The 15,773-nt window shown below is 51.4% G+C and overlaps 1 protein-coding gene across 1 annotated transcript in view; it reads left to right on the top strand.

Annotated features, from left to right (window-relative positions):
* The first annotated feature begins 1,872 nt into the window (after window positions 1-1,872).
* Window positions 1,873-15,773, top strand: part of FBXO42 (F-box protein 42) — a 63,484-nt gene continuing 49,583 nt past the window's right edge. The window contains exon 1 of the mRNA XM_074558582.1: window positions 1,873-2,030. The gene's annotated coding sequence lies outside the window, so the exon portion shown is untranslated. The remainder of the gene's footprint in view (window positions 2,031-15,773) is intronic.

Genomic DNA, 15,773 nt, shown 5'->3' with positions numbered 1-15,773 from the left:
GGATTTTGGGGGGCTGATTTATCCAAGGTGGAACTGTTGGAGGGGGTTTGGGGGTTGTGCAGTGCTCCATGAGCATTAAATCCGTGGATTTCAGCTCCTTTGGGTGGGATTTGGTGTTTCCCCTGGAGAAATTGCAGCAGCCTGGGGTTGTTCCTGCCCATCTTCTGGGATTTTTCCAGAAGCAACAGGAGTTGATTTTTCCAGCAGCCAGAGCCTGGCATGGTTGGCTCCATCCTTTCCAGCATTCCAGCAGCGTTCCCTGGGATGTTTCCTTCCATCCTGCTGAAAAAAATCCCCGTCCCAGCCATGTCTGACCCCGAGCATCCCAAAAAAAAACGGGTGGGATCTGTTGGGAATGAGGCAGTGATGGCAATGTCACACCCCAGCGGAGCTCACCTGGTGGGGGACAAACTCCAGATGTGTCCCCAGGTTATCCCAACCCTGCACAGGCCACATGGGACACATCCTGGGTTATCCCAGGTCTGCACAGAACACATGGGACACATCCCACAGCTTTTCCTGGGTTATCCCAGCCCTGGGACATCCTATGGCTCATCCTGGGTTATCCTAGTCCTGCACAGAGCACCTGGGGCATCCCATGGCTCATCCTGGGTTATCCCACAGAGCATCTGGGAGAGATCCCATGGCTCCTCCCAGGTTATCCCAGCCCTGGGACATCCTATGGCTCACCCTGGGCAATCCTAGTCCTGCACAGAGCACCTGGGACACATCCTATGGCTCATCTTGGGTTATCCCAGCCCTGGGACATTCCATGGCTTCTCCCAGGTTATCCTAGCCTGGCACAGAAGACCTGGGACATCCCAAGGCTCCTCCCAGGTAATCCCACAGAGCACCTGGGACACATCCGACGGTTCATCCTGGGTTATCCCAGCCCTGCACAGAGCACTTGGGACATCCCATGGCTCCTTCCAGGTTATCCCAGCCCCTCACATGGCTCCTGGGACATTCCATGGTTCATCCCAGGTTATCCCTGCCCTGCACAGAAGACCTGGGATATCTCACGGCTCCTCCCGGGTTATCCCACAGAGCACCTGGGACACGGCTCATCCTGTGTTATCCCTGCCCTGCATGAGGCACTTGGGACATCCCAGGGCTCCTCCAGGGTTATCCCAGTCCTGAGACATTCCATGGCTCCTGGCCGTGGATCCCGGCTCTCCGTGAGGCTCCTGGAGCCGCCCTCGGGCAGGGCAGTGCCCGGGATGCTGAGCCGGCTCCTCCGAGCGGGATGCGGGTGTGTGGGACAGACAGCGCGGCAGTCCGTGTGATCGTGGCAGTGATCACCTTTTCCCCAGAGAATAACGTCCCCACACAACAGCCAGCGATATCTGATGGTGCAACACAGCCCTGCACAGGGCTGATCCCCCATGGAAGGGGCTCCGCTCCCTCCCTTCCTCACCTCCATGGGAACGGGGGCACCACAGCCCTGCGGGCACAGCTCACATCCCGCCTCCCTGCCGAGCCCTCAGGCGTTCCCGGTCCCTGAGGGTTACGCCGGGACATGGCGGGGCTGCAGCAGGCGCTGAGGGCCGCCCCTGCGGGCAGAGCGGGGCCCCGTGCCCAGCTGCGCCTCACGGGGCTGTGCATGAGGGAGGGAAACCGGCAGAGAGCGGGAGAAGGAACGGGACCCGCCCTGGCACCTCTGCCTCAGCCCGACCTCCCCAACATGGCGGCCTCGCCCGCCCGCCTCGCCCAACATGGCGCTGGGACCGTCCCAACATGGCGGCGGGACCATCCAAACATGGCGGCCCCCGCATTACACCGTGAAGCCAAGACTTGACCTTCCCATCATGGCGCCGCCATAACCCCACCCCATGCCCGCCCCATCATCACGTGATCACAGTGAGGCGGTTCCGCGCCTGCGCAGTGCGCGGCCGGCGCGGCCGGGGCAGCGGCGGGAGGGCGGGGAGGGAAGATGGCGGCGCCGGTCGGAGCCGTCACCGGGGCGACGCAGCGGCCCCGCCACCCTCAGCCCTGAGGGCCCGGCCCGGCTCGGCCCGGCCCGGCGGCAGGTGAGAGCGGCCCCGCGGTGCGGCTTCCCCGGGCGGGACCCTTCCCTGGGGAGCGGGGCGGCGGGACGGGCCCCTCGGGGCGGGACAGGCCTGGTGTGGAGGGGGCCACATTGGAGGGTGGAGGGTGAGGGGAGCCCCTGTGGCAGCCCCTCACAGCGTTTTGGGGGTCGCTGCGGAGGGCAGAGCTCACGGGGTGGGTGTAGCCCCTTCTGGGAGGGGGAAGCCCCTTCCCAGCTCCGGGGTGCGAGGGGAAGGCGGCTCTGGGGGCTCCCTCAGGGCGGGGAGAGAGCAAAGCTTCCCCTCAAAAAGCCCTGTTGCCCCTAAAATACCCGTGTTTCCCCCTGAAAGCCGTGTTTCCTTCCCAAAAAGCCAAGCTTCCCCTCCGAAAGCAGTGTTTGTTCCCCAATATGCCATATGTTTCCTCCCCTAAAATACATGCTTCCTCCCAAAAAGACATTTCCCCAGAAACCTCGCGTTTCCCCAGAAAAGCTGTATGTTCTCTCTAAAAGCCACGATTCTCTAGAAAACCTCGTGTTTTCCCCTAAAAAGACACGTTTCTTTCTTAAGATCTCTATTTTCTTACTGAAAAGCCATGTCTTCTTTAAATGCCATGTTTGCCTCCTTAAAGCCATGTTTGCCCCCCAATCTCCATCCTTCCCCCAGAAAAGCCATACTCCCACCCCCCCCCTCAAAAAAAAAAAAAAAAAAAAGAAGAAAATAGAAGAAAAGACAAGCCCCTTTTTGCCCCTAAAATCTCTGTTTTCCCAAAATTCAGTGCAGGCACGGGGCAGTGCCAAGGCACAGGTTGGCAGTGCTGGCGATGGGGGGAAATGGCATTTTTTAGGGTAAATACAGCTTTTAGGGGGAGAACATGGCTCTGGGAGCAAACAGCTTTTTTGGGGGGCAAGTATGATTTTTAGGGGGGGATCAGCGGCTCTTTAAGGGCAGCCATGGCTGGGGGTGTCCCCAAAATCTCAGCTCGCCTTGGGTCGGTGTGAAAACAGAGGTGGGGCTCAGTCCCCGCTTGCTCCGGGCGCGGAGCCGCCTCTCCCCTCGCCGTGTGTCAATGCCCCGGTGTGAGGGCAGCCGAGGTGCCCAGCCCGGCGCTTTGGGGTGTCCTTTGGGGATGTCTCTCCCCGTTGTGTCCGCTCGGGGCTTTGGGAGCGTGGTTGGGATTGATTGGGGTCGGTGTTGTTGTCACGGCGGGGCTGGGCTGGGCTGGGCAGCGCTGCAGGGCTCGGCAGGAGCGATGCATTATCTCATCGTGCCCAGCCTCTCTCGGCTGCTCCAGCCGCCCTTCCCACTCACTGGGGCCGGGGTGTCTCGCTGTTAATGAGCCGAACTCCGGGGGATGCTCGGAGAGGAACAAAAGGGGGGTCGGGAATGGGAGATAACCCCGGGAATGTCGTTTGTGCTCGGCTGGCTTTAATCGCGGCTGGGGTCAGCAGCTGGAGCTGTTCCCCGCGGCTGGGAGGGACGGGAATTGCGGGGAATTGCGGTGAATTCCCGTGGAGGAGCTGCGGGGTGGGAAGGGGCCTTTCCCCACCTGTCCTTGGAGAGCGGAGCCTCCCGGGGCGGTGCCGCGGTGTCCTGACAAAGTGCTTTATATCGCGACATAGCCTCTCAGCTGGGGCTTGGCCTGTGTGTGTGGAGCAAGTGCCAGAGTGGGAGCTTTCCTCATTGCCACTGCCCTGGGTGTTCCCACCACCATCTCTCCTTCCTTTTCCTCGTGCTGATGCCAGAGAAAGGCTGAAAACGAGGATTTTCCCCTCAGGTTTTATTGCCTCTGCACTTGGTGTTCCCTTGGTGTCACAAGCAGAGAAGAGAGCAAAACCTTGGGCAGAATTCCTGCTGTTCATGGAATCCAGAAGGGTTTGGGTTGGAAGGGCCTTGCAGACCATCCTCCGCCAAGGCAGGGGCATCTTCCCCTCTCTGCCAGGTCTCTTCAAGCCTTTTCCAGGGCAAGGTGGTGCCTGTGTTGTGTTGTTCCATGGGGTTGGACTGGGTACTGCTCTCCTGGAGCTGTGTAGGGCAGGGAGGTGCCTTCTGGTGTTATTCCATGCTGTTCTGTGGTGCCTGTCTGGTGGTGTTCCATGGTGCTGGACTTGGTGCTGCTCTCCTGGAGTTGTGTAGGGCAGGGTGGTGCCTGTCTGATGTTGTTCTGTGTTGTTCTGTGGTGCCTGCCCTGTGCTGTTCCATGCTGTTCTGTGGTGCCTGCCCTGTGCTGTTCCATGCTGCTCTCCCGGAGCTGTGTGTGGGGCGGTGGCACAGCCACATCCCGTGGTTGTTTTGGCATGGCAGGGATGTTTGTGTGTGTGGGTTTTTCCTGCTGTGCTCCCCAGAGTGTTCCCTGGCAGGTGACTCCACCCAGGCAGCGCCAGCATTGCTTTGCCAGGGTGGCAGGTGAAGCTGTTGGGTTCAGAAAGACTCCAGACAGTTTGACCATTTTCTCTCGTGGGTTTTTACAGGCGGAGCATACGATTTTTAATTTTAATTGGAGTTTACTCCAGCCTTTATTCCCTGGACTCCGTTTTCCCTGCATTTGTTTGTGGGAGCAGCCCTGAGGGAAGCTCACCTGCAGGACACGTGCTCCTGCCCTGCCTGGGCTTGGAATGAAGGTGGGGTTGGTTTGTTCCCACTGCTGAACGGGGTGGCCTGGGATTGGGGATTGCAGCCACTGCAGCAGGCACCTTGTGCAGAGCTGTTTGCTGCCCAGGAGAGCTGGGATGTGCTCCTGAGCCTGTCCTGAATCCCAGGAAATGGAGTGCATGGAGTCTGCACGTCTGCCAGGAGTGCCAGGTTTGGAGTGGGAGCCCAGGGATGGTGTGGCTGTGCATTCCCAGTTTGGGGATAGTGTGACTGTGGATTCCCAGTTTGGGGATGGTGTGACTGTGGATTCCCAGTATGGGGATGCTCTGGATGTGCATTCCCAGTTTGAGGATGGTGTGACTGTGGATTCCCAGTATGGGGATGGTGTGGCTGTGCATTCCCAGTATGGGGATGATCTGGCTGTGCATTCCCAGTTTGGGGATGGTGTGGCTGTGCATTCCCAGTATGGGGATGATCTGGCTGTGCATTCCCAGTTTGGGGATGGTGTGGCTGTGCATTCCCAGTATGGGGATGGTCTGGCTGTGCATTCCCAGTTTGGGGATGGTGTGGCTGTGCATTCCCAGTTTGGGGCTGGTGTGGCTGTGCATTCCCAGTTCAGGGATGGTGTGGCTGTCGATTCCCAGTTTGGGGATGGTGTGGCTGTGCATTCCCAGTTTGGGGATGGTGTGGCTGTGCATTCCCAGTTTGGGGATGGTGTGGCTGTGCATTCCCAGTTTGGGGATGCTCTGGCTGTGCATTCCCAGTTCAAAAATGGTGTGGCTGTGGATTCCCAGTATGGGGATGGTCTAGCTGGGGATTCCCAGTTCAGGGATGCTCTGGCTGTGCATTCCCAGCTCTGGCAGTGCATTCCCAGTTTGGGGATGGTCTGGCTGTGGATTCCCAGCTCAGGGATGGAGTGGCTGTGGATTCCCAGTTCAGGGATTCTCTGGCTGTGCATTCCCAGTTTGGGGATGGTGTGGCTGTGCATTCCCAGTTTGGGGATGGTGTGACTGTGGATTCCCAGTTTGAGGATGCTCTGGCTGTGGATTCCCAGTTTGGGGATGGTGTGGCTGTGGATTCCCAGTTTGGGGATGCTCTGACTATGCATTCCCAGCTCTGGCTGTGGATTCCCAGTATGGGCATGGTGTGGCTGTGCATTCCCAGTTTGAGGATGGTGTGGCTGTGCATTCCCAGTTCAGGGCTGGTCTGGCTGTGCATTTCTAGTTTAGGGATGCCCTGGCTGTGCATTCCCAGCTCTGGCAGTGCATTCCCAGTTTGGGGATGCTCTGACTGTGCACTCCCAGCTCTGGCTGGCACTCCCAGCTCCATGGAGTTCTGTTCCCAGGGCTGCAGGAGGTGCTGCCTTTGGGCACAGCCCGTTTCCATCCCAGCCCCTTGCACAGGATGTGAGCGAGGGCTGCTGGAAAAGGCTTCCCACTCTCTGTGTAAACAGAGCTGCGCCTCCAAGGGAAGTGATTTTTCCCTGTGTGTTCCGACAGGGCAGCTCGGTTGGAAAACATCCAGTCAGGATTTTCCTAAGGCTGGAGGTGGGAAAGCTTCAGGCTTTGACTCGGGAAAGGCAGCATCACCTGGAGACGGCTGTGAGGGCTTAGGAAAGGTGTTGGAGCTGGAGGCAGGCTCAGCTTTGGCCCAAATCCAGAGAAAAGCTGGGAAGAGGCCTCTGGGAAGTGCTGGTGTGCTCCAGGGATGTTTCTGCAGGTAGGGGCTCCCTCCTGAGAACATTTCTGGGCTGTCCCCAGCACATCCAGGCTGTGCTGCCAGGAGCAGCCAGCTCAGCTCGTGATGGGCTTGGGAAATCCAGGTCAGAATTCCTTTTGAACTCGCCTGCCTGGCTGGATCAAAGCAAAGCAGGGGTGACACATCCACGTGAAAAACGTGGCTCGTGTGGAGCAACCTGCAGCAATCAGGGCTCTTCCTGGCAGGAATTTGCTGTTTCAGGAGCTGCTCTGGACTGTGTTCTCTCCCCCATTTCTATGGCAATCTTTAAATATTTATCTTTGCTTGCTGAACTCCCACTGCAACATCCGTGAGTGAGAATCCTCATTTTCCCCCCATGGGAAACGTGGAGGCACCAGCAATTGGCAATTCCAATGCACTGCATCTCTCCCTGGGTTCCAGACTCCTTTGGAAGCATTTCCCTGCCTCTTTTTGTCTTGTACCTGTGCCAGTTTTATCATAATTTGGGGTTTTGAAGGCTTAAGGTAAGTTGGCAGAGCTGCTTTTATTTATTTGGAGCTTCTCTTTCCAGGCCAGGTTAGATGGGGCTTGGAGCAAATCTGGAAGGTGTCCCTGGAATGGGATGAGCTTTAAGGTCCTTTCTGACCTGAAGCATTCCATGATTTTGACTCCCATTAGAAGAAGATCATCTCTGGTTTGAGTGATTTGGGATTTTCTGGGTGAAAAGATCTCTGATTTGAGGTTTTCTGGATAAAAAGATCTCTGGTTTGAGGGGTGATTTGGGGTTTTCTGCATGAAAAGCAGCTCAGAAATGTCAGAATCTCTCTGTGAAGTCAGGGTGGCTGTGGGAAGAACTGTCCATCCCCAAACTTCTCACATCAGGGAATCTGGGACACGGATTAATCATTCCAGCTGGGTTTGTGTCGCTCTGGAGAGGCTGCAGTGTGATTTATTTGTGCTTTAAAAGAGACTCATGAACCCTTTGGGTGCCGTTATCCTCACGCTGAGCTGCCGGGGAAGGGGCTGGCCCTGGGAATCGCTGCCTTTTCTCATCCCTGCTATTGGATACACACCAGAATCTTTTACCAGCTGCCCAAAACACCTGCAAGGAGAGAACCCTGAAGCAGCAGCACTGTGGAATTCCTGCCTTCAGTTCCTCTGAGCCACCTTTAATCCGTGCTGCTCTCCCCAGAGCTGCTCTTGGGCCGGGTGTTTCCTCTCCCAGTCCCAGCAGCTGCTGGGAATTCCTGAAAACTCCCAGATTTGGGGTTTTTGCAGACACCTTGGGTCTCAGGAGGGGCACAGGGGATGCTGTAGCCTGCTCTGATGCTTTGAGATCCCATGTGTGACAATCAGGGATTTGCCCCATGGTGCTGCTTAATGGTGATGGTTGTGGTGACAAAGGGACACCTTGGGGAGTTCATTTTGTCGTTGAATGGTAGCAATGAACTTGAAATTTGCACAATTTCCCTGAATTTTTGTTTGCTGGTTAATGTAATGTGGATCTGACTGCACTTTTTTGTTGTCTCTTTCTTAGTATTTGATGTTTAAGCCTCCCTAAACAGCCAGGCTTGAGGTGTGGCACAAAGGATGGGAGGGTGGCTCCTGCTTTCCTCAATATCCTTCTGCTTCCCCATGCATTGCCTTTCCCATTAGCTGAGGAATAACAAAATCCTGCACAAAACAAGAACAAATGCTCTTGTTTATTCTGCTCAAATCAGTGGAAAGTGCAGCAAACCCTCCTGCAGCCCATTGGGTGGGTCAGACTCATCGAATCTGTTCCCAATGCAATCCCTGGGTTGCATTTTCCAGTGCTGGCTCAGCTGTGCTTGGGGTTTGCCTGGTGCTTGGTGGGTGCTGTTCCCAGCCCCTCACACCTCTCTGTGCTGAGGTTCCCTCTGCTTTTAATCCCATTTCTCCCTCCTTTCAAGCTCCAAGGGCAGGCAGAGCAATCCTTCCAGTTCTGTAATACCAGGGTGGCACTGCCACCACCCTGGGGCTGCTCTGCCCCTCAGATCCATCCCTTCCCATCTGCTTTAACCCCTCAGAGATTCCAGGCAGTCTCTGTTGCTCATTGCCTGCTGTTTGCTGGGAGCTGGTTGGGATTTTCCCCTCTGAGGTGCTGGTTTGGGGGGAGATGTGGAGGGGCAGCTCTGTGAGCAAGGGCAAGCTGTGAATGGCAGTGAGAGGCTGAGACTGATCCTGAGTCACTGCAGACACTGGGAATGCTCATTCCCACCAGGAACACAGGCAATGCTCCCTCCAAGGAGGAGCTGCTGCTCCCAGCAGGAAGAAAAGGAAAAAGGAAAGGAAAAAGGAAAGGGAAAGGGAAGGTTTGGGAAGGGAAGGTTTGGGAAGGGAAGGTTTGGGAAGGGAAGGTTTGGGAAGGGAAGGTTTGGGAAGGGAAGGTTTGGGAAGGGAAGGTTAGGGAAGGGAAGGTTAGGGAAGGGAAGGTTAGGGAAGGGAAGGGAAGGTTAGGGAAGGGAAGGGAAGGTTAGGGAAGGGAAGGGAAGGGAAGGGAAGGGAAGGTTTGGGAAGGGAAGGTTAGGGAAGGGAAGGGAAGGGAAGGGAAGGGAAGGGAAGGGAAGGTTAGGGAAGGGAAGGGAAGGTTTGGGAAGGGAAGGTTTGGGAAGGGAAGGTTTGGGAAGGGAAGGGAAGGTTTGGGAAGGTTTGGGAAGGGAAGGTTTGGGAAGGTTTGGGAAGGTTTGGGAAGGGAAGGTTTGGGAAGGGAAGGTTTGGGAAGGGAAGGTTTGGGAAGGGAAGGTTTGGGAAGGGAAGGTTTGGGAAGGGAAGGAAAGGAAAAGGAAAGGAAAAGAAAGGAAAAGGAAAGGAAAAGGAAAAGAAAAGGAAAAGGAAAGGAAAAGGAAAAGGAAAAGGAAAGGAAAAGGAAAGATGAAAGGGCAAAGGAAAAGGCTGGGGCTGGGCCAGGGGGGTTTGGGTTTTTGGGTTGGATCAGCAAAGGCTCTTACCCAGAGGGTGCTGACACTGCCCAGGGCATGGTCCCAGCCCTGCCAGAGCTCCAGGACAGGCTGGGATTGTTGGGGTGTCTGTGCAGGGCCAGGGGTTGGATTTGATCAGGACACTCCCTGGTTCTGTGCAGTCTGGCAGGAGGGGAGCTCCAGGAGAGCAGTCCCAGCTCCACTGCCAGGGAATCCCAGGGCTCACCCTGGCTCCCTGGGATGCCTCAAGGTCAGTCCTGTGCTGTTTCCTCTTTCCCAGCCTGTTTTTTTTTTTTTTTTTCCAGCACTGCCCTTTGCCTACACCAACACCTCACCATAACCCTTTAGGCTTGGAGGTTCTTCTCTCCACCCCCATTGCACAGCACAGCGAGGGATCCATAGGCTGCAATTGCAGAGCCTGGTGGGTGTCTGCCCTCCCTAATTCACATTTGCTGCTAGAAAAGCCCAGCCATGAATTCCAGCACCTTTGGACTGCACACACTCCAGCACCTCCATGCTGTTTGCTTTTCAGGAATATCACACTTCCCATCACCTTTTTAGGGTTTGATCAGGGCAGCAAAGAATCCTGGAATGGTTTGGGTTGGGAGGGACCTTTAAGCCCACCCAGTGCCACCCCTGCCATGGCAGGGACACCTTCTCCTGTCCCAGGCTGGCCTTGGGCACTGCCAGGGGTCCAGGGGCACCCTGTGCCAGGCCTGGGAAGGATTTATCCCATATCCCATGGGAACCTCCTCTCTCTCAGTGGTTAAAGTCCCTTCCCGTGTTTCTGGCAGCTCCCTCAGAGCTCTGGGCAGGCAGCAGCTCAGCACAGGGAGCTGCAAACCTCTGCTCCCTGAATCCCCTGCTGCTGAGGCTCTGTTAACCCCAATCTCTTGTGGCTTTTGTTCTTTACCTGCAAATTTGGGTTACCTGTGGAATGTGGACGGCTGGAATGTTGGAGGCATCGTTTCAGGTTGTGTCTCTGTGGTCAGACCTGGTGTCTGTCTGTGCTGGAAACTCCTTTTGTTCCACCTGAGAGAGGGAAAATACCAAATACCTTCCTTATTGTTTTGAGTGTTTAGCAAACAGATCTGCCTTTAAACCTCCTTTAAAGCCCTGGTGAGATCCAGCCCTGCTCCTGCTGGGGATGGTTCAGCCCTGCCTGGGAGCTTCCATCAAAGGGGAATGGCAGGGCTGGGCATGAAGGGGAGCACAGACAGCTTTGGTGTGAGACACAGCCAGGGGCACCCCAAAAGCACCGTTTGGGGGTGTGTGACACTGCTGTGTCCCAAGAGGGCAGCTTGGGGTGCTCATCCCTGCTGATGTCCATGTGGAGGTGGTGTCCTGGTGTCCTGCTTGCTGACAGGAACATTGCATCAGCCCTGCTGCCCAGTCTGCAGTGTGTCTGAAAGCCCTGGGCATCGATTCCAATCAAACCTTGGCCAGCCAGGCTGCAATCAAATGGGTTTTTTACAGTGTATCTTTCTCTTTTTATGGCTTGAAAGTCAGCAGCCTTGAGCTCAGCTTTGCTTTGGGTGCAAGGTCTGGGGGCTGTTTGTGACTTGTGTGTTTTTGTGGGGAGAGGAAGGTTGTGCTGCTGAATCTGGCCTGAAGAATAACTTGGTTTATTGCAAAAATAAAATTGTTACACCCCTCAGCTCCTCCTTTGCCACTGCCCGGGGCTGGGCAGGAGCCAGGTGGGCAAGAGGGCAATGGCCCCTGGCTGGTCCCAGGATGTGGCACTTGGGGACAGGGTTTGGTGGGGACGGGGTTTAGTGGGGGACAGGGTTTAGTGGGGGACAGGGTTTAGTTGGGGACATTGTTTGGTGGGGACAGGGTTTAGTGGGGACAGGGTTTAGTGGGGACATTGTTTGGTGGGGACAGGGTTTGGTGGGGACAGGGTTTAGTGGGGACAGGGTTTAGTGGGGACATTGTTTGGTGGGGACATTGGTGGGGACAGGGTTTAGTGGGGACAGGGTTTGGTGGGGACATTGTTTTGTGGGGACAGGGTTTAGTGGGGACATTATTTTGTGGGGACATTGTTTAGTGGGGACAGGGTTTAGTGGGGACAGGGTTTGGTGGGGACATTGTTTAGTGGGGACATTGTTTAGTGAGGACAGGGTTGGTGGGGACAGGGTAGTACTGGGGGAACAATGACTCAGTGATCCTGTAGGGTTTTTCCAGCCTTACCAATCCCATGGTTCTGTGATGGATGTGTGGGTGCTGCCCTGACCATGTCATGATGGAGAACCAGAGGCTGGAGCATGAGCACCCACAGCAGGAGAACCCTGACCTTGGCCTGGCTTCATTTTCCTGAAACTCCATCCTTTGTTCCCACCACAAAACATCCAACCTGAGTGTTGGACCCCAGAGATTGCCTGGGTTCTGTGCACAGCACTGAGGTGAATCCTGGTTGTTCCCAGCTTCTGGAAGTGCTGGTGGTTTCTGAAGGAGGTTTTGTGTCCAGCCCTCGATGGATTTTTGGAAGCAAAGCTCACTTTGCTTTCCCTCTCACTGATTCCTGATCCTGCTGCCCCCTCTGCCTGGTTCAGCAGGAGCAGAAAGGCCTCAAGGATCCTTCTCTGGGATCCAGTAGGTTCAGGTGGGATATTGGGATAACTCCTTCCCTGGCAGGGTGGGCAGCCCTGGCACAGGTGCCCACAGCAGCTGTGGGTGCCCCTGCATCCCTGGCAGTGCCCAAGGCCAGGCTGGACATTGATGTCACAGACATCTTTTCATTCAAAATCTTTCTTTAAGATTTTTTCCTCCTGAGAAGCTGAGAGAGGCCTCAGGGACAGAATGTAAGCATTGATTGTTTGCTGCATGGAATGCTCGGGTGCAGCTGGGATTGGTCTCATTAGGATGTTTATAATTAATGGCCAATCACAGTCAGCTGGCTTGGAGAGAGACTCTGAGACAGCTGCTTTTGTTATCATTCTTTTATTTTCTATTCTTAGCCAGCCTTCTGAGATGAGAACTTTTCCTTCTATTCTTTTAGTGTAGTTTTAATGTAATGTATATACCATAAAATAATAAATCAAGACTTCTGAACATGGAGTCAACATTCTCATCTCTTCCCTCACCTGCAAACCCCTGTGAGCACGGTCACACATTGGGGCTTGGAGCCACCTGGGACAGTGGGAGGTGGATGAGCTTTAGGTCCCTCCCAACCCAAACCATTCCATGATTCCTCAGTGCCCCCAAGTTCCCTGAGACTGGAAAGGGACTGGGAGCATCCTCAGCAAAGGCAGGAGAGCTCCAAACCCCAGAGACAGAGGAGGAGGAGCCCTGACACCCCCACACCCCAGGCAGGGTAGGAAATGCCATTTTCCTGTTCCCCAGATACCTGAGGGGCTGCAGGAGCTCCAGCTCTCACCTTTCCTGCAGGACACGTGGGGACAATGGGGACAATGCCTTCCCTGGGCACCCCCCACTGCTGCTCTGCAGAGAATGGATTGAATAAAATCATCCCACCAGCTCCTAATGCAGCCCCTCAGAAAATCAGGAATGAAGAATGGAGGCATCCAGGGTGTTTGGGTGTTTTGTTAGCAAACCCTTTCTGGAATATCTCCACGTTTTTCATTTGGTTATTCTGCCTGGGCAGCTAGAACTGGGCATTTCCTAGATGGAAACCCAGTGTTTTGTTAGCAAACCCTTTCTAGAATATCTCCACATTTTTCATTTGGTTACTCTGCCTGGGCAGTTGGAATTGGGCATTTCCTAGATGGAAACCCAGTGTTTTGTTAGCAAACCCTTTCCTGAGATATCTCCACATTTTTCATTTGGTTACTCTGCTCAGGCAGCTGGAATTGGGCATTTCCTAGATGGAAACCCAGTGTTTCGGTAGCAAACCCTTTCTGGAATATCTGCACATTTTTCATTTGGTTACTCTGCTCAGGCAGCAGGAACTGGGCATTTCCTAGATGGAAACCCAGTGTTTTGTTAGCAAACCCTTTCCTGAGATATCTCCACATTTTTCATTTGGTTATTTAACGTAATATAGATATATATAATGTAATATATAGATCACAAAAAAATAAATCAAGACTTCTGAACATGGAGTCAACATCCTCGTCTCTTCCCTCACCTGCAAACCCCTGTGAGCACTAGCTGCAAACCCAGTGTTTTGTTAGCAAACCCTTTCCTGAGATATCTCCACATTTTTCATTTGGTTACTCTGCTCAGGCAGTTGGAATTGGGCATTTCCTAGCTGCAAACCCAGAAATTGCAGGAGTTTTTTCAGGCTGGTTTTTCAGGTGAGCAGAATTGGGCTGGATTTAGGTCGCTGGCTGTGTTTTCCTCGTGGTTCCATTCTAAATTCTTTTCCTTTGTGCAGATGAACCAGTTTTTGGTGCCTTTGGGAGGTGTCAGGGCTCGTGGGGCTCAGGGAATGCTGTGACATTGTCACAGGCTGTCCTCAGACAATCCCCAGGATCTCCCAGTGTTTGCTCAGCATTCCTGATCAGGAATTCATGCCAGTAAACCATCCTGAGCACTTTTAAAGAAATGTTTTTTATCCCGGAAGATTCATCCTCCTACAGCAGATATTGCACCAGGAGGAGCAGCTGCCCTTTTCCTTGGAAAAAATCTCAATTTTCCGGCTTTAAAAGCTTCTGTTTGGGGTTATTCTGGGTTTTGGGGGAGTTGAGTTTGCAGATGGAGCAGGATTTGTTTGCTGGGGAAAGCTGAGGTGATCATTGGGGGCCGCAGAGGGAGCGTGTGAGCCCCAAATCCTCATTTCCTGCTCAGTTTAGGAGATTTCAGGATTATTTATTAAATGCTGAAATTTCAGGATTTCAACCGATTATTGTACCCGAGCAGCTCCTCTTGTGATGCCAGGCAGATTTTGGCAGGTTTGAAACAAATCCAGCTCTTTCAAGGGTGATGATATTGTCCAAAACCATGGAAATTCTCCAAATCCATGCACCCATAACGAGTGGAGGGGTTGGTGCATGGTGGAGATTTTGGATTTTTCATGGCTTTCTGCAGGGATATTTAATGATTGTCTTTTTTGGTGTGGAAAGGCAAATACAGAACTCGCAGGAATAATTGTGTTTTCAGGTTTGTTTTTCATGTGAGCAAAACCAGGCTGGGTTTTGGGTCAGTTGAAGTGTTTTCCTTGTGCTTTCATTATAAACTTCCTGCATATTACTTCATATTTATTGAGATTTCATTACACTTTGGAGCCATTTATTAAATAATAATAATAATAATAATAATAATAATAATAATAATAATAATAATAATAATAATAATAATAATAATAATAATAATATTATTAATAATAATATATTTTAATCTATCATTATTAATTTTATATAATAATATTAATATTATAATAATACTTATATTATATTTAACATAATATATTAATATATTATATATTAATATATTATATATTATGTATTATATATTATATTATATATAGTATATTAATATATTAATATATTAATTATATTAGATAATTATAGTATATTAATACTAATACATATAATAATATTATATATTATCATATTTAATATTATAATATATAATATTATAATGTATATAATTTTATGTAATAATATGTTATTAATATATATATAACAATATATATTATAATATAATTCTATATTATATACTAATATATAATATATTAATATATTAATTATATTATTATAATATAATAATATTAATACATATAATAATATTATATATTATTATATTTAATACTATAATATATATAATTTTATATAATAATATATGTTATATATTAATATATATATAACAATATATATTATAATATATATTATATAATATATGTTATATATTAATATATAATATATTAATATATTAATTATATTATATAATTGTAATATATTAATATTAATACCATATAATAATATTATATATTACTATATAATATAAACAAGCAGGAATCTGGAGTAGCCAAGGACCAGCTGGGAGGAATTCCTGGGATTTTGGTGCCTTTTTATTCCAGAAATATCAACCAAAATTCAGCTGCAGTGGGGCAGTTCCAGGCCAATGGGCAGCTGTAAACATTTATGTCATTTGGATTTTTTTCCTGAAGTCCCTGAACCCACAGTTCTAACAGGCAAAACCATCACAGGGAGGAAATGGTGGAATTTTCAACCTTGCAGATGGAATTTAGGAATCCTTTCTTTTCCTGGGTGAAAGAAAAACAATTTTGGGTTGGAAAAAAAGGGAAAGAGCCCTTGGATTGCCTGTTTTGAGGGATAAGGAACATCCATGGTCTCACTCTGCACACACAGGGTGTTGCTCATCCCACAGCTTCCCACAGGCTGTATTTTCTTTTTTTTTTTGGACTAAAATCTGCTTTTTTCCCCCATTGTTGAGCTTGCCCAGCAGTTGATTTCCAAAAGGATCAGTTGCAGCTGCTGCAGGTTGGGGAGGGCTGGAAATGTTGAAATGTTGTTTTATTTCATGGTGTTTATCCCAATCCTGAATCCTGTGGTTCCCACAGACCTGTCACTCCCTGTGCTGCTGCTTTTATAAA

This window comes from Zonotrichia albicollis, chromosome 25 (genome assembly GCF_047830755.1).
Source record: "Zonotrichia albicollis isolate bZonAlb1 chromosome 25, bZonAlb1.hap1, whole genome shotgun sequence".
NCBI classification, from domain to species: domain Eukaryota; kingdom Metazoa; phylum Chordata; class Aves; order Passeriformes; family Passerellidae; genus Zonotrichia; species Zonotrichia albicollis.
The sequence above is the reverse complement of the archived record's forward strand: the minus strand, read 5'-3'. Positions and strand labels throughout refer to the sequence as shown.